The sequence below is a fragment of the Bos grunniens genome, chromosome 26 (genome assembly GCF_055505025.1).
Source record: "Bos grunniens cultivar Pamir isolate PY7600 chromosome 26, Bosgru_T2T1.0, whole genome shotgun sequence".
Classification (NCBI taxonomy): Eukaryota; Metazoa; Chordata; class Mammalia; order Artiodactyla; family Bovidae; genus Bos; species Bos grunniens.
The window spans coordinates 33,465,621-33,484,166 of NC_141190.1; the positions used below are offsets into that span (position 1 = coordinate 33,465,621).

At 45.0% G+C, this 18,546-nt stretch overlaps 1 long non-coding RNA gene across 4 annotated transcripts in view; it reads left to right on the forward strand.

Annotated features, from left to right (window-relative positions):
- The window catches only part of LOC147344347 (uncharacterized), a 37,029-nt gene extending 19,404 nt beyond the window's left edge, over positions 1-17,625 (forward strand). For 2 of the 4 annotated variants that reach the window (XR_015155152.1, XR_015155155.1), the window contains one exon: positions 16,535-16,705. This is a non-coding gene — a long non-coding RNA (uncharacterized LOC147344347). Of the gene's footprint in view, positions 1-16,534; positions 16,706-17,441 lie in introns of those variants that run through there. The other 2 variants (XR_015155151.1, XR_015155154.1) reach the window with 1 other exon arrangement.
- The last annotated feature ends 921 nt before the right edge of the window (positions 17,626-18,546 follow it).

The following is an 18,546-nucleotide window of genomic DNA, read 5'->3' on the forward strand; positions in this document are numbered from 1 at the left end:
GGAAAATGGCATAGAAATGAAGTTCCCAGAGACTAGGAGAGGCAATGGTCAGGATGGACTTCCTAGAAGAAATGCAGTGGCATTTGGCCAAAGGTCTATCTTATATTTAAGGCCTTAACATACTTTAATACCTCATTTGTATATTATATTGAATTTCTCAACCCAGGAATGTAGCATGGGGCATAAGTGAACATTGGTAACAGGGCCCTGAGAACCTGACTGTCTCCCACTCTCTGCCTTAGCATCGGCTGTGTTTTCCAAGACTTAAACAGCAGAAATGAAATGGGTGCTATAGATGAACATCACAAATTGTGGTCTTGCCTGAATACAATTATTTCTCTTGGCCCAGTTTCCCAGAGCATACTTCTAGGCCTAATTTCTGTGCTCACATATTCTGCTGGGACTGCAGACCCTGAAGAGTATGAAAAGAACATAGGCAGTGTTAGGAGCATGAAAAGCCATTCACCACATTGATGCTTCTCTCTTGTAATACGGTCTTTCCCCCAGGATAGCATCTAATTGCTACTTGAACGAACTCACTGTCTTTACCTCAACAGCCTTGCCCAGTAGGCCATAGCAAACATTTATTATTCTTTGAGTGACAAAGCTCTTCCCATCTGTCTTTTCTGAATTTGTTTTTTTTGAACTTCCACTTCTGCCGCCACTCCTGTCATTGAGGCAATATCAAAAGTAGCAACATGCATTGATATTATCCACTCTGCTAAAGATCTTGTGTACTTCAGTGATACCCCCTTCAATGTCTTTTTTGAAGTTGGAAAGATGGAGGATTTTTTTTTTAACCTTTCAGTAACTTGTACAATTTTCTCAGGAAATCAGCATGAGAGAAAATATTTGCTAACATCTGACTTCCCTTCAACCAAACCCACCTGCTCTGGAAAAACTGCCAGAGAAACACATTTCCAGAAGGTTCTTTTTTGGAGACAAAATGGTTGTCTTATTTCCTTGACTATTTCTTGATGTGCTCAGAGGAAAGGAAGGAAAATGTCAAGTGTTTATTTTGATGATTCAAGGAAGGAGCTGAGGCAAGAGCAAAGGAACCTTGGAAAATAATGTTTCCACCCAAAAGGGAGTGTTGCAATTTATATGGAGTAGCTATAATAGGCCAGGCCTAGACTATAACGTCTCATATGCTCACTGTATAAGTATTATCATCGTTTTCCTTTTATAGGTGAGGAATAGAGGCCACAAAATAGAAGTAATAATAATAGGAGTGTATACTATTTATTCGGAGAAGGCAATGACACCCCACTCCAGTACTCTTGCCTGGAAAATCCCATGGATGGAGGGGCCCTGTGGGCTGCAGTCCACAGGGTCGCTAGGAGTCGGACACAACTGAGTGACTTCACTTTCACTTTTCACTTTCATGCTTTGGAGAAGGAAATGGCAACCCATTCCAGTGTTCTTGCCTGGAGAATCCCAGGGACGGGGGAGCCTGGTGGGCTGCCATCTCTGGGGTCTCACAGAGTTGGACACGACTGAAGCCACTTAGCAGCAGCGGCATACCATTTACTGAACATTGAAAACGTGCCAGGTGTCTGCCTCACTCTGTTCATGTAGATCTTGCCTAATCCTTGCACACAACTCATGGCATAGTACCTTATGGGACCTAGGGCTCTCTGGCTCTGATGTCCCATGCTACCATTTTCCTGTCTGATTGCTCTGACAATTATTAAGTCCTTTACATACACTTTCATTGCCTGATTGCCACTGACTTCCTAAATCCTTCCCCCTTTTCAGGATAAGCTGAGCAAAACCTATAATTTCAGAAGACCTTGCTGTCCATTGTCTCACCTAAGTCAGAGAGGCTGGTCAAATATCAACTTCAATCTCTAAATGTTTTTTTTTTTTTTTAATAAATAAATAACAACAAAATTCAACCACAATGGCTATATCCCCATCTCGGGACAAGGTACATAATCCTTGCTGGCCAATTATAATCCTCCTTCCCTGGCTTAGTGATAGGTTCAGGGGTGGGCTTCTGACCCAAAGCTAATCAGAGCCCTCTCTGGACTGCTCTGTAGAGCCAACAGGGGAGCAATAATCCTTTTCTCTGTTTTTTTTTTTTTAAGTTCAGTGATTGTGGTCATGGGGCAGGGAGTTGCCATCTTCTTTGTCACCTAGAGAAAGTCTGTCTTCAGATTAAAAGTGACATGGAGAAAAGCAGAGTTGAAATATGGAAGAAAGAGAAACATTTAGCAGTATCTTTTAAGCTTTTAGATCCAGCTATATCTAAAGGCAATTCCATCCTTGGACTTTCTAGATGTAACAGCAAATAAACATTCCTTCAGACTTCCCTGGCGATCCAGTGGTCTGCACCCACAATCCCGGGGGCCTGAGTTCAATCCCTGGTCAGGGAACTAAAGCCTGCGTGCCACAACCAAGACCTGGTGCAGCCAAATCAATTTTAAAAAATATTTCTTGTTTAAGTCATTTGAGTGGCCTTTCTGCCACTTGCGACCAGTCGTGTGCTGGGAAAAAAGAAACAGGAAGAAGGAGGAGAGAGAGAGAGAAGAGACTTGATTTTTTTGTGTTTGCCAGTTACCATGGTGTAAATGGTCCCATTGTGTCAGATTTTAAGCTGCCAAGGTTTAACAAGCAGCTTGCAAATTTCTGAATATCTAACAATTGGCTTTTGTGAGCTTGTACCAGGACACCACTGCTTGTGACTAAAAGAACCCTTACGAATTAGCTTTCCCACGAGGCTATTGAGATGAGAGAGGTGGTAACCAGGGCCCTTTTCTGGCCTGCTTCAGCCCTTCTGCATCCCAGGACGTTCTCATGTCTCCACAGGTATTCCTTGAGGGGGAGGGAGAAAAGCTCAGTGACACCGTCCGGCAGACTTTCAATCCGAGGAATTAAAACTACTGTCATTGTGTTTTTCAAAGCGTAGCTTGTGGTTACTTCCTTGTTTAGAATCACCTATTGATCCAGTCTGCCCCCGAGTCTGCGTTTGTAACTCACTACAGTCAATGGGTGTGCGCTGCACTCTGAGTGCCACCTGTCTCCCTCTGGTTTGGTGCATGTGCAGTGGGCACAAGGAGGGCTGGGATATTGTTCAACCCTGCGTGTGGCTTGAATGTGGCTCTTGAAAGAGCCCTGGGTTATTTTTATAGCACAGTGATCTCTGCCTCATGTGAGATTCAGGATTCCGAGGGGGAAAAGGCCAAAGGAGTGAAGAGGAGAAGGTGGTGGACCTTTCGTAGGTTGTATTTTGTTTAGCCACTCAGTCATGTCTGACTCTTGGCGACCCCACGGACTTTGGCCTCCAGGCTCCTCTTCTGTCCATAGGTTAAATCATATTTTTTCTTCTCTCATCCCCTACTCTCACCCTCTACCTCTGCTTCTTTGTGTTTTCCTCCTGGTTTACTTTTAACTTCCCTGAGACTCAGTTTCCACATCTGTGAAATGGGACTAGTAGGACTTAGCCCAGAAGGTAATGGGGAGGAAACCACCGTACCCAGCACCCAGCAGCTGGTAGGTGCACAAGGCATGTCAATTTCACTTTATTCCCCCTTTTTCTTCTCAGCCTTCTCTTGGTTACTGGCTGTCCCCTCGAGTTTCTGTCAGCAGCCCAACGGGCCTTTGTGTTGGGATGGACAGCTTTGAAATCATTTCCAGGTTTCCAGGTGATGCACTCTCTGTATTGATATTTGTGGATGCTGCATTTGATTTTTTAAAATAATGATGTCATTGTATTGACCTGTTTCCTGAGGATGTTTCCTTGGGCTTCACAGATGGTGAGGAAGGGGAATTGCTGCTGACAGACCAGGGGGACTGGTCTGCAAGCCTGCTCCCCTTAGCCGTGCGATCCCACTTCCACCAGGCCAGTGACTCACCCTGTATTAATTGCACTGCAATTATCCTGGGGAGCCTGAGTTTCCTCTTGATGTCTCCTGTCTGGTTTCCTTTCTGACCTGCACAGCTGTCTAATAGAGATGGCTTTTGCGATTTCTTAGTTAATGTGGTTCATTATTTCCAGTGTTGCCTTCTGCCTTCAGTGGCTGGAGGTTTTTCTGAGTCTGACTTGGAGACTTTCGTGAGTTGTGTCTTCAGTCAGGGCTTGGTGCTGCTTGCATTGTCTGTGGGAGAAATCGCATTTGCAAATCAGAGGAAGTTCACAGAGCGTGTTGCTGTGTTGCTTTTCGAGATAGTGTTTTCATCTTCCATGCATCTCTCCCCAGTCACCTCCTCATGCCTCGGATGAGGAGGAAAGAGTCCCTCTGTCCCAGACCTCAGCAAGAGCCGTGTAGACGGAGCGGGAGGCAGGAATCGGTCTGCTCCTTAGCTGTGCTAATTATCTGTAGAGGGCGGCGGGACCAGGCAGTGTCTGTTCTCCCTATGTCTTGCTTCACGCTGGGTCATGCCGCAGAGACCAGGACGTCTGGAGCCCTAGAAGCTTCTGATGTCAAATGTGTTTAGGAAATGACAAAAATCAAACTAAGTCACCTAAAACTTTCCATTCCCCTCAAAACTCAGCACAGCCTTGGGTGGCTTCGGGAAGTTTCTGCAGATCACTCTCATCCTTTACCTGCTGAGGCCGAATATAGCCCTGAGCCTGTCATTTCTTGTTCTCTAACTACTTCCCTGAATCAAGCAGCCAGTTTTTTTATTGAAAATCAAACATCTTTAATTCTCTGCCAGAAAACGGAGGTCATTTAGGAGGAGGGGAGAAACCTGTAAAATCTTGAGGTTCGTTGTCATCGTCCAGAATGACAGCTGGCCTGGATGTAACAGGGAAAGGGAGGCTTCTTGGGGAGGAAGGCAAAGGTGGCAGTGGTGGCTGGTGGATCCCAGCAGGGAGGACCCCAAATGCTGTGGACTGGGAGGGACACCTAGTGATGCCTAGGGAGGTCACATATTTCCACGTGACAGCCAAGGCAGTGAGAGGAGACGAAAGGGAAAAGAGTGAACCAAGGGCCCAGAGAGCCGAAGGAGGCAGGCGATTACAGGAGTTGTTGGGGGATTCGATGTAATGATGAAGAAACAAGGAACAGATTGTCACACAGCGGAGGCAGAAGTCAGGGGGGCAAGGAGAGATAAAGGATTGCGCATGATAGGAACGTGGAAAGCCTTGCACACCTCAGTGGTCCCTGAAGATACCAACTTCCAGCACCTAGAATGCTCTGTGTCAGGACTCAAGGGCGGTTGTAAGAACGAGGTCAGATCCAGCAGCTTCTAAGAGTATCTTTTGCACCATCCTCAAAATGTTAAACTCTCAGTCACCCAGGAGACTCCTGAGATTTAGAACAATCCATTTCCCAGCAAAGACGATTAGCCAAGGCTTTACTGCTGAAGTCAGGATCCCTGTCTTTGAGGAGTTGACATGATGTTGGACAGAAGAGCACTAATAAGAACTATATAATGAGTGCTTAGTGATCATTGTCGAGCAACTACTGTGTGCTCATCTTTGTTAGGATGCTGTATTGGCATCGATGGCTTATATGCAACTTCACGAGGCCTGTACTGAGTCAGCTGTGGGGATTCAGGAAAGGAAGTCATTATGGCTGGACAGTCTGAGGATTTCCTTCAGGGGATGGGAATTGAGTGGGATTTGAAGGATGAAGAGGACTCAGAGAAGGCTGGGCACGCTTGGAGCTTGGTTTGTGGTAGCTCTTAAATCGTTCTTCCACAGACTGGTTCTCCTCAAAAGTAGACACTGTGTCCCACTCTTCCCTGAGTGTTTGAGCCATTAATATCTATCAGTCCCTCCTACAGACATCAGAGAATTGTGTTTCTCTGACCTTGGTGAAGGAAAAAGAAATGGTGGGGGCTGCAGAAGTGTTCCTGGTGGCAAGGCAACAGGAGGCCAGAGAAGAATGTCCTTGCAGCTGAGGTTCTTTGAGGCCTCTGAGTTTTGGATTGAGGTCCAAGTTGATGACGACTCTCAGGAAAGTCACTGACTAGAGATCATCATGAGACTCCAGGCCATGCTGGTCTTGATTTATTAGTATCTGACAGAGGCTTCCTAGCTCAGGAATCAGGAGGCAAAGTTTAAGTGATGGCTGTACATCTATTACTTTAGGTTTCCAAGAATGAGGATGTTCTTTTCTTCTCAGGACAAACACTCATGAGGAAACCCTAAACGCCGTCTTTGTATTCCAGGGTCAATACTGCCAAGTATCTCTTGAACTTGCTAACAAGAAGAGACCAGAGGTGAGCTGGAGCTGACTTCTGTTTCTTTTCTGAAGAAATGAATAGATACAGGCTATTTGAGCTACTTCTTTTCAAACTAGTTCCCTGCAGAACTACAAGAAAGGAAGATGTGCTAAGATGTCCAGGATGGCTGCTGTAGACATGTAGACGATCCAGCTACCGACCCCTTTAGTTCTAGAGACTGAGTGTGGGGCTTATGGAGGCCAAGCTGTGTGCCTGGGCTGAGAGACGAGGCAGGCATGATACAGAGTTTGAAAAAAAAAAAAAGAAAGTGTGAATCACTCAGTCACGTCTGACTCTTTGCAACCCCATGTACTGTAGCCCGCTAGGCTCCTCTGTCCATGGAATTCTCCAGGTAAGAATACTAGAGTAGGTAGTCATTCCCTTCTCCAGGGGATCTTCCCGATCCAGGGATCAAACCCTGGTCTTCTGTATCACAGACAGATTCTTTACCAGCTGGAGCCACTGGGGAATCAGTATAAAGCAGAATGGGCCATGTGCCATAGCAAAGGCTCTGATGAAGAAAAACTTACATCCACCTGGTGGAGGTGAGTGGTCAGGGGATGCCATCCAGAAAGGCTTAGAGGATAGGATAATGTTTGAGATGACACTTGAGCAATGATAGGTTTCCTTTAATTCACTGTTTTATAGCTAATGATTATTCATGGTATTTTTAAATGATACAAGGAATATATGTTCATTATAGAAAATACTAAAAAACATAAAGAATAAAATTTAACGTATTCATAATCCCAGCACCCAGGAAAAAACAGAAGTAACATCTTGATGTCTTTCTTGTAGGCTTTTGTCTTTGTGTGTATATATGTCTATATGTTCACACACACTCACACATACACACACACACAAGTTCATAAAATTGGGCTGATACTGAATAACTGCCTTAGAGGTCTACTTAACAGAATAATGAATTTTCACATATCATAAATATTCTTTAAAATTATGGCTTATGGATTATGCTTGTCCAATAATTTATTTAACCATTTCAGTCCAATTAGACATTCTTTTTGTTTCCATTTTCTCACAATCATATGTTGCTGCATCTTCCATCAATCAAATAGAACAATTTAATGTGCAGAGGTCAGGGTGAGGGTAGGCAGTGAGTGTTCCAGAAGGAAAATCAGCACAAGCAAGTGTGTGGAGGTGGAAAGCACAGAAGTGTGTGTGTGAAGCATGACATGAGGGTGCAGCAGAGGAAGGAAGAGGGGAAGAAACTGGGGTCTGGGAGATGGGTGAGGAAGGCGGGCAAGTGCAGCTAGAAGGAAAAGGAGAGCGTGGGTAGAGGCCACAACTCTGAGACTCAGAAATTGGATGGGGGGCTTCCCTGGTGGTCCAGCGGTTAAGACGGCATCTTCCAACACAGTGGTTGTGGGTTTGATCCCTGGTCAGGAGCTAAGATCCGACATGCCTTGTGGCCAAAAGACCAAAACAGAAAACAGAAACAATATTGTAACAAGTTCAATAAAGACTATAAATGGTCCACATCAAACCAAAAATCTTAAAAAAAAAACAACCCAAAGAAACTGGTTGGCAATATGCCCAGTGAAGACTGAAGCATCATTTGGCCTCTGATGATGAGGTTTCCTAACTGAGAAAATGCAGAAAGCATAAAGAAATGGAGGCCTGGCAGGTGGAGTGACTTGTCCAAATCTGGAACCTCCTTAGAGGTTAAGCCAGGCCAGAAAACAGATGCTCTGTCTTCCCCTGTCAGAGCAGTCTTACCATGGCGGGTGTCAGACATCCGGTGTTCTATGTGAGACATGGCGGCTCTTGGAGCCCAGGCCTGAAGCAGGTCAGCCTGAGGTGAACGTCTGTCAGCTGTGGTCTTGGCCCTCATCTACTTGTTGGGACATGAGTTGGGCACTGTCCATAGATTAGGTAACAGGGGCAAAAAAAAGAAATGATCAAACTCCTCATTTAGCTTTTCAAACTAAGTTCTTCACCAGGCAGGATTGAGTGAGCAGAGTGGTAAAGAGAAAAACAGGCAGAAAAGGCCTGTTTGTCATTTCAAAGGATGGACCACGGCGTTATCTCCTGGTGTGGAAAGCCCTCTTTGGGACCCCAGCCAGAGCCAGCCCTGGATCCTTAGCAGCATCCGGAGCACTTGGGGCCATCCTGGAAGGTGGCAAATAATTCATTCCACTGGGTGGACAGCTCGTCACACATATATGCAGAGCATCTTTTTATCTTACATTAAAATTGTGGTTTCCCACCCATGATAAGTTTTGCCATATCAAATAGCTTTCAACAGTTTCAAAAATCAAGACCAGTGTATAATAACAAAAATAAAAATAAGCAAAAAAAAAAAAAAGCCTTCACCTGGTCTCTCCAGCTTTTCACTGCTGCTTTGGAAATTGAGAGCCGTGCGTGGGATATTGACGGCTAACAACCATGGAAATAAAAAATGATTTTTGATCTCAAGGCCTAATATTATTCATATTTTTTCATAGCCTCAAACAATGTCTTCAGATAATTCAGGTAAAGGCAAGCCAGAAACAAAACAACATCATAAAGGCATTATTACATACAGACACTTTCAGCTATGCTGCACACCTCTCAGTGTCTTTGAACCCTGTGTGATGAGAGAGCTCTTGCACACTCCGGGGAATTCTCCTGGAGCTGTTTTGACTTCAACAGAGGGTAGCGAAACAAAATTCTCTGGCTATAGAGATGCGTTCGGTGCTGGCTCCACGGAGTTTGATCCCTTCTTCTGTGTTTATCATCCATCGGGACTCCATTTGGGAGGCCTTGGGAGGGGCTGTGACATTCCCAGGTGCGCCCCACCCCCCACCTGCACTGCAGCGATCTTGACCTTGGGGCTTGGAGGCTTGGGCCAGCCCTCTGAGTGGGTGGGGGTTACGGAGCTGAGAACGAGAAGGCTTTCATCAAGAAGAATTTGGCCGCGGAGCCTCTTCCAGCCCTTGTTCCTCCCAAAATAACACTGGCCAGCCTCATCAAATTAGACCAGGGCTTGGGGACTGGGATGTGCTTAAAAAGGACAGAGGAAGCAGAGAGAGGGCGAGGGAAATGTTCTCTTGGGAAATCTCTCACTCCTTATTCAAATTGTCTGTTCTCTGGTTTGAAAGTGCCAAATAATGTCTCAGCCAGGGAATGCATTTTCCTTTTCCTTCTGCCCCCACCCCACTGCGTTTCACTATTAATGTTCTTTACCCAGGATGGGCTCTTCGCTGTCCTAGCTTTACATTCAAGTTTCATGTTCTTAAGTTAGACCTCCCAGCTGCCAGGACCGGAGGGGTCTATTCCTCTCCTCCCCATCTGTAGTATCGACAACCGGGCACTCACCTGGTGCCTACCGTATATTTCCTACAGTTGTTAGATTTGGCTGGCAGAAGTGCTAGGCATCTGAATCTTCCAGTAGATGGACAGTTGCAAATGCTGATTTCGCTACTTCATTTCTTCTCATTTGCCAGCAGCATCTAACCCTGACTTGTTAGGGGTGTTAGTTTAACAGTGCTAGTTAATGTGTGCAGAGCCTCTGAACCTTCTTCCTTTGTCTCACAAAGAAAGCAAGGACTGAACTCAATGGTGTGAGTTTATGTAGGCAGTCACAGGTATGGAATTCTAGGAGTTTTGACACCCTCTAGTGTTACAGGCATATCTAGAAGGCTGAAGACTTACCTGGATATGATTTCTCTAGCTGATAAGACCTTCCAGGTCCAGCTCAGTGCCACCTCTGCTGAGAAGACTTCCATCTTGATCCCAACTCAAAGCAACAACTGTGTTCTGAGCCCCTCCGTCGGCACCAATCGACAGGCAGTCAGACTGCCATGTTGTCGTCTACATTTGCTAATCAGTCTCACTTTCCCTAATAAGCCTCAGGGAGATGAAAGCTGATTCCCACATGGTCTTCACACGTTCATTCTACCGTTATTCTTTGTGGAGCAGAGAAGGCTTTTTCATGTCATATACTGGCAGTATCGGCGTCTCTAATGAATTGACCTGATCTGCTTTAGTCTCTGAGAAGCCCACTGGGGTTTCATGAGAAGAGAAAACTGTACTTATCTAGAAAGTGTCTACAGACCCCTGGAAAAGTCAAAGAGACAAATAGTCCTGGTTTCCACTTCTGCCCTACCCTCTCCTCCCTACCAAGTCCTTCCTGTACCACTGACCAGGTACTCAGCACCTTGCTGGCTCTGCTCCTGGGCAGCATATTCTCCTGGCTTCCCAGATGGCTCAGTGGTAATGAATCCACCTCCCAATGCAGGAGCCACTAGAGACAAGGATTCACTCCCTGGGTTGGGAGATCCCCTGGAGGAGGAAATGGTAACCCACTCCAGTATTCTTGCCTAGGAAATCCCATGGACAGGAGAGCCTGGTGGGCTACAGCCCATGGAGCTGCAAAAGAGCTGGACATGAGTGAGCTACTGAACAATCACAATAGCCTATTCACCAGCCCTGGATTCGATGTGTGTTGCGTTAGAACAGTCCTTCACTGGAATCTAATTTCAGTTCTACTGAGGTTAATGTACCCTTTTTCAGGCTATGTACTCATTTAAACCAAAATTACCCAGCTACTAGCCTTCTTGATAGCAATTACATCCCACGAAAGCAAACTACTGAGCTTCATGTATTGGTAATGGCCTTTCTTTCTATAGTTTTCCTTAGGGATGAAGTTGAATGGGGAAATTAGTCATATTAAGCTGGAAAAATAGTGAACAAAATACATATTTTATATTTTTAAAAAATACCCTCCTGCTACCAATTATGGACTTTACTAGGAACAGGTATTTTCACATTATAGGGCTTGTCTTTATATTAAACAGAGCAAACCCAAATGAACAGTTACTTAAGAGGATCTTTTTAATAAATACTCAAGTCCATTTTAATATCTAATAATAGTGGCTGCCTCAAGTATTCAAATTTTAGCATAACCAGCAGGAAAACTGTTTGATGTTTTAATTATGTCCCTGAAAATGCTGAATGGGTTATAAAAAGCAATTTGAAGAAAATAAAAAAAGAGGTTTTATTTTTTTATTATTAGTGTTTTGGGAGAAAAGACATTTTCCACATCCCATTAAAAACCTTTCTGAATGGTAAAAATACTATCTGCTGATAAATGAGGCCAAATAAGCAAAGAATTTGCATCTGTTGTAAGTGTTTTCATTTGGGGGGGAAAAATCTGGAAAATAAAAAAAAGAAGACCTCAGAGGAACTGTATTCTAAGAAGGGGAGTGATGGAAATTGAGCATGCCTTGAAAGAAAGAAAGGAAGAAAATCTTTTAATTACATTTAAAATTAGCCAGAACCTTGTGCTTGTCCCAAGGAGATTCCTGGGAGGATTGGAAGGTTTCTGATGAACAGGCTGCCCTGGCCATGACTGAGGTAATCGTTTCAAACCCCACCTGGAGGTCTGGACCAGAGAAGAGGCTGTGGGGACATTCCCGGGCTGGATCCTGCTGGCCCCAGGTCACTCTTCTGGGCAGGAATCAGGAAAGCTGTCTCCGGTGGGAGGGAAGCAATAAGAAGGGGAGAAGTTTCCAAGGAACGGAACCAGATGTACAAGCTGCAGGGACGGTTGTGGGGCCCATCGTGGGAGGAGACATGAAAGCAGGCGAGGGCAGGCTGGACTGGGGCTTAATGCTTTCTTCTCTCATGAGGTGGAGGCCTGGCTTGGGTGGACCTGGTTCTCAGATGACATGAGAGCTTTCTTCCCAATATCCAGATGTGGTGGTTTAGTCACCAAGTCATGTCTGACTCTTGCAACCCCATGGACTGGAATGTGCCAGGCTCCTCTGACCATGGGATTCTCCAGGCAAGAATACTCGAGTGGGTTGCCATTTCCTTCTCCAGGGGATCTTCCCCACCCAGGGATCAAACCCGGGTCTCCTGCATTGCACACAGGTGATTTAGTGACTGAGCTATGAAGGAAGCCCGCATGAGGGAGTATCCAGCTAGGAGGTACTAAAAAACCTTGGTGGTGGTGGTTTAGTTGCTAAGTCGTGTCTGTCTCTGTGTGACCCCATGCACTGTAGCCCGCCAGGCTCCTCTGTCCATAGGATTTTCCAGGCAAGAATATTGAAGTGGATTGCCATTTTCTCCTCCAGGGATTGCCTTTCCAACCCAGGGATCAAACCTGTGTCTCCTGTGACTCCCATTGGCAGATGGGTTCTTTACCACTGGGAAGCCCAGAGGATTGTAATAATCACTTATTATTTTAAATAATCACTTTGTTCAAGTTGCATTCCACACCAAACAACCAGAGTATTAAGGATGGAGTCCAGTGTCAATTAAAAACAAAAAACTCCCCAGATGATGTACAGCCAAGTTAGAAAACCAGTCTCAGCATGGCTCTAACTTGGGAACCAGTTGGGCGTTTTATAAAATGCAGATTCTGCTGCAGCAGGTCTGGGGTGGGGCCTGTGATCCTGCCTTTCTGAACAAGCTCTCAGGTGATGTCTGCACTGCTGGGTGGACCATACTCTGAGTAGGAAGACTAAGTGATTAAGTGGTTCTCTTCAGAACAGGGCCTTCGAACGCAATGGTCTATATTTGTAGTGCAGATGGATCCTGGGCCACATTCTATTTCATTTACCTGGATGTTATTCAACCACTCAGGCTTGCCATTGGCACCAAGAAATGCCTCTCTACTTGTCCTTAAGGGCCTAAACTTTGTGCATGGTGTCTTTTTTCAAAGTAGTTTTGTTTGTTTGTTCCTTTGTTTTTGATTGTGTTGTTATGCAGAAAAACAGTCTGGATTTTTCTCATTTATTTGTCAATAAATATTGACAACAAACATTTGTCAACAAATACTGACGAAGTCCCTACTATGCGCAGACACTCTATTGGGAGTGAGAGGATGACGGGCTGAATCAGGATCTGTCGGTATGTGTCCTTTAATATGATGAGCTCAGCTGCATGCATGGCTTATGGGGTCATGCTCATCTTTTCACAGAGATCTGAAATGCTTACTCTCTCAACACCTCTTAACATTTGTTAAGGGAAAGAACCAATGTCATCTTCCTAACATGTTCCTGATGCTGTAAGAGATTTCTAGAATGCCATCTCTTGTAAATATTACTGCAAGGTGGGTATAATTATGCCCATTTCACAGATACAGGGTAGCAGAGTGAAGTAACTTAAAGTCATGTGCCTGGTAAGTTATCAATATTTAAACACTGTTATGTCATTATAATATTCTTTTTTTCATTAAGTGAAGTGCTCTTCCTACAGAGAACAGCTGAATGATGGTAAATGCTAGAAGGCAATAGAAAGAACTATTGCAACCATCACTCTTTTTTGCTGATGAAGTCATTGAAAGACATGCTCAAAAATATTTGTTGAATGAACAAATTCATGAGTGAATCAATTCATGAGTGAATTAAAGAAAACCAATAGTTAAACTTGAGAAGACATCACCTTTTCTTGACCTTCAGTCTGGAGAGATTTCTAGATCATGAAAATCCCAAAAGCAAATGATTTCTTTTATTTCAATAATAATGATTATTATTATTATGTATTTGTCACATGCCATGTGACTACCACTATACTTTATATGGGCCCAGCACTCTACCAATCACTTTATACAAAGCACTCAATTTGATCTTTATTATAATCGTTCTATTTCCTTGTGGTTCAGATGGTAAAGAATCTGCCTGCAATGCAGGAGCCCCAGGTTTGATCCCTGGGTTGGGAAGATCCCTTGAAGGAAATGGCAGTCTGCTCTAGGATTCTTGCCTAGAGAATTCCATGAACAGAGGAGCCTGGTGGGCTATAAAGAGTCTGACATGACTGAGTGACTACACTTTCACTTTCATAATCTTTCTAGATTAAAAAAAAGTCAGGTTCACATGGGGTTAACTAGCCCAGTAGCCCAGCTAGTTAAGTGGCAGGGAGGAAAATTGAGCCCAGGACTTGGATTCTGAAGCCAAAGCTCTTCTGCTACATCACCACTCAAAACTGCAGCTTCCCTAGTGGCCTCCAAGGGTTTTCCCCTCTAAGTCACTTGAACGCTATAGAGGATGCTACTGAGGTCCCCTTGCACACACCCCTTGACACCCATGAGGTCACCTGCAGATAGTTTCCAAACATCTAATAACTTTGTGGGTCTCTTGGCCTGAGGCCTTTTCTGGCCTCCTGACTGCTTGACCAGATCACAGGGTGAGCAGGAATGCAGAAGATGAATGTCCAAGAGGGACCCTCAATCAGTGAGGGATGGGAATTGGTGAACTATACCCCAGCTTCCTCACCCCTCTGACAGAAACACACTGTTCCATCTGCAGATTCTACTGTGAGACCGGGTCCCGTCTCCCACAAAAGTACCCTCTTCACTAACACATCCTTGATTGGTCTCATGTCCTCCCTCTTTAGAGAACTTTCTTGACTTATCTCTCAAATCAGCTTATATCAAAATATTATCCTCACGGTCTACTTTTGGAAAAATCCAAATTAAGAAAGGAACCACCTTTTCAATGTCCAGATGTTAGGGAGCTCGACCATGGTGACAGCAGCCCAAGAATCAAAAACGGCTTGCAACTGAGTATCTTCTTTAATGGAAGAAAGATTTTCCTTTCTCCCTTTTGCTTCTCCAAGAGGGAAGACTGGCCTGTAAAGAGTTGACGTGCAGTGGATCTCACCCCTTTGAAAGGGTGAATGGATTTTTCCAGAGTCACCTCCAGCAGTGGCTTCTGCTGACTTGGAGATTCCCCAGAGAGTTCTGGCACGTTTACCCACTTGCCTCTGCTCCTGGCGATAACCAGGGGCCAGGGATTTCAGGGTCGTGTAGACAGTGCTGCAGTGTTCTTGAAGCCCTGAAGTGGGGAGTGAAAGATTGGAAAGATTGGATCATTTGAAAGATCCAAGCATGAACCCAGCTATGCTGCCCTCCAGAATGTGCAGAGAAAACACTTTATGCTAGTTGAGGGGTAGAAGAGAGAGAAACAGCAGCACAAAGCAGAAAGAATGATGAGCAGGGCGTTGATACATCAGGGTTGAAATGCTAACTCTACCATTACTCTTTTAGTCAAGCCATAATTATTAAGTGCCTGCCATAGGCAGGCTGGAGTGATATTCAAAATATTTAGCTATTATTATCCGAGTGCTGTGCCAGAAGTTACTCCTTTAATCACTGGACTATGGGGTGGTCTGAAAGGTCCAGGGGAGGAGATATGGATAATACACTGTGGGGGCATTTGGGAGGTTTAGGGCAGTAGTTAATTACCACTGGATACAGAAACATTTCAGTGGTATTACCACTGTCCTGCTCCTGTCACTGAATATACGCCTAGTATCTGGCACTATGCTAGGAGCTGGGGAAGAACAGTGAAACTAAGCAGACTTCATCTTTATTGTCTGAAGAAATAGATTGTGTTCATCACACTGATAAGCACAGGATTATAAACTGGGATAAATGTTCTAAAGGAAAGGAGCTTTGCTGTGAAAGCATCAAGTATCAGGTTCACCCAGTGTTGGGGGTCAGAGAAGCTTTCCCTGAGGAAGGGCACTCGCCAAAGCCTGAAGGACAATCAAAGGAGTGGAACAAGAACTTTCCAGAGAGACAACAGCATTCTTGAAAAAGCTGTGGGATAGAAGGGAACGTGGTATATTTGAAAGATGGAAAGAGGGTTAGTCAGTGTGGCTTGAACAGGAGAGTTGGCGTGGGGTATGGTTCAGGGACACCCTTGGGGGCCAAGCCAGGCAGGTTTTGTAGCTGTCAAGATTTGGGGTTTTTCTCTAGGGCCACTGAAGGATTTAGACAGGGGGGTAAATGTGATCAAATTCAGTTTTGAAATGATCTCTTAAACTGCGGTCTGGAGAATGACTGGAACCAGGGGTCAAGGGTAGATGCTTGAGAAGAGTTAGGAATTGAGCAAATGGCAGTGACAACCTGCTTTAGGCTAGAGGCAGAGGGAATGGAAAGGACACGAGCTGACGGGCTGGGGACCGACTGGATCAGGTGGGGGGATGGGTTTTGATGGGGCATCTTGGGGGTGTTTCCTTGGTTTCTGGTTCCTTTATCTGGAGGGATAGAGGGTGGTGGCCTTCACTGGGACTGAAAGAGTAGGATGAGCTCTGTGGACCTGGAGAATCTCATTGGCTCTCAGGGCTCAGTTTCCTTGTTCTTGTAAAAAGGGGTGGACCAAATGATCTCAAATGCCATTGTCCAATGCCCCATGGCTGACACCCACAGACCAGGACAAGCTAACCTGCAGTAAAGCTATGGTCCTCTTCAAAAGGGACTCCTGAGCTGCGGTTTCTGGGTCATGGTTACCTAAAATCATAAAATATAAAACCCTTTAGGTCTCCCTGTCCTGCCTCATCCCTAGAACCAGACATATTAGAGATAGGATTCTTCAGTGATGCTCTTTCATTTTTTTTCCTGCAGTGAACTCCACCTACCACAGGGCAAAGGAGCGACATTACACAGCTTGACATGAGCTGATGACGTAACCTCACAGAGTTGCTCACCCTCTCTTGTTCTCAGAGTTCTTTTTTTTTCCTATGATTTTTTTTTTTGATGTGGACCATTTTTTTAAAGTTGTTATTGAAATTGTTACAATATTTCTTCTCTTTTATGTTTTGTTTCTTTGGCCGAGAGGCATTTGGGATCTTAGCTCTCTGACCAGGGATTGGATCCATATCCCCTTCGTTGTAAGGCAAAGTCTTAACCCCTGGCCCACCAGGGAAGTCCCCATAGTTCTTAGAGTTCTTGTTTATAAAAAGAGAGTGTTGGATCTGGTGAACCCCGAGGTCCTTTTCTTGCTTGTGTTCTATATTTCTTTCACCTTGTTATCCCAGAAGAGTGCTTGAGCCTCCTAGTGAGTTTATAAACTTCTAAGAAGGGCTGGACCATTTTGCCAGGCAGGCTGGGAATCTTCCAGGAAGTTTTGCTGCCTGAGAGGGGAGGCCTGCATCGGGTCTGGGTCAGAGATCTTGTGTGTGGGAGGCTATCCAGGGAGCTATATGCCCCAGATTTGTAGAGGGAACACCTGCTATTGGTTCTCTGAGGATCTGAGAATGTGAAAGGAGGGCAGATTCAGGAATGGACTCCCAGGAACCAGGTATCCTTTGCCTTCACCAGGGGAGGAAGATTTTTACTGAAGCCTTGGCTCCTTACCAGTGCCTCAGAAGAAGGCTCTGGGGTGTGCTATTGCAGTGCCTTGGGGTGGGGTGGGGGAGCTTTCCCCTTCTCCCTTTTATGTTATTTAGTGTACAAACCCATTAGCATTACTTTTTCTTGAGCATCCAAGATGCTGCAGCCTATCACTCAAGTCATTCACATGTCATTTCAGCCTTTCTTTGGAAAACAATTGTGTCTTCAGTCAAAGACCTCTTGACAGGAGAAAATGGGGGCCCTGGATGGAATAATGCGGCCAAGTGCTTGCTGTACACCTGCAGAATGCAACTCTGCGCCATTATGACCCAAATTGTTGTGCTGAAAGATTTCTCTTGGTTACATCTCTTTATGCCCCAGCATTTAACCTTGGGGCTGAGCAGAATCAGGCCCCTCTGCTCATCTCACCGTAGCAGTTCTTTCCTGAGCAGCCTTCATTTTGTGTAATTATGTCAGTACAGTCAGCATCACGCGCACGTTTCCTGAATGGCCCAGCCAGACAAGACGGCTGCTTCGGATTTCCTCTGCTCTAGGAACTTGCTGCGAGTCATTTAATGATGCTAATATTTTTAATTTCTTCAGAAGCTGCATCCCCCAAATGAAAGAGAGAGAGGTTTCAAATGAAAGGTCCTTATGCACCTAAAAACCTAGCAAACTAGAAGGCATTAAAATTGACCATGGGGGCTTCCTTGGTGGTCCAGTGGTTCAGAATCTTCCTGCCAATGCAAGGGACATGGGTTCGATCCCTGGTCAGGGAAGATTGTACATGGCACAAGGCAATAAGCATTTAAAAAATTGTGGGCCACAACCACTCAGCCCGTGCTCTAGGGCCCACGGACCTCAACTACTGAGCCCTGTGCACCAGAGCCTGCGCTCGGCAACGAGAGAAACCACCACAGTGAGACGTCTTCACGCCTCAACCAGAGAGTAGTGCCTGTTCTCTGCAACTAGAGAAAGCCTGTGTGCAGCAACGAAGACCCAGCACAGCTAAAAACAAACAAATAAGCAAATAAAGAAATAATGGTAAATGTATATATATATGTAAAAGTTGACCATGATCTTATCTCAGAGTGCCCATGTCAATAAAAGTGACAGAGAGAGATCAGAAAAAGGTGTTGACATGGTGATGATGCCTTGGTGCTTTTCAGCCTGAGAAAAGTGAAAGTGAAGTCCCTCAATCATGTCTGACTCTTTGCAACCCCATGGACTGCAGCCCGCCAGGCTCCTCCATCCATAGGATTTTCAGGCAAGAATACTGGAGTGGGTTGCCATTTCCTTTGTTT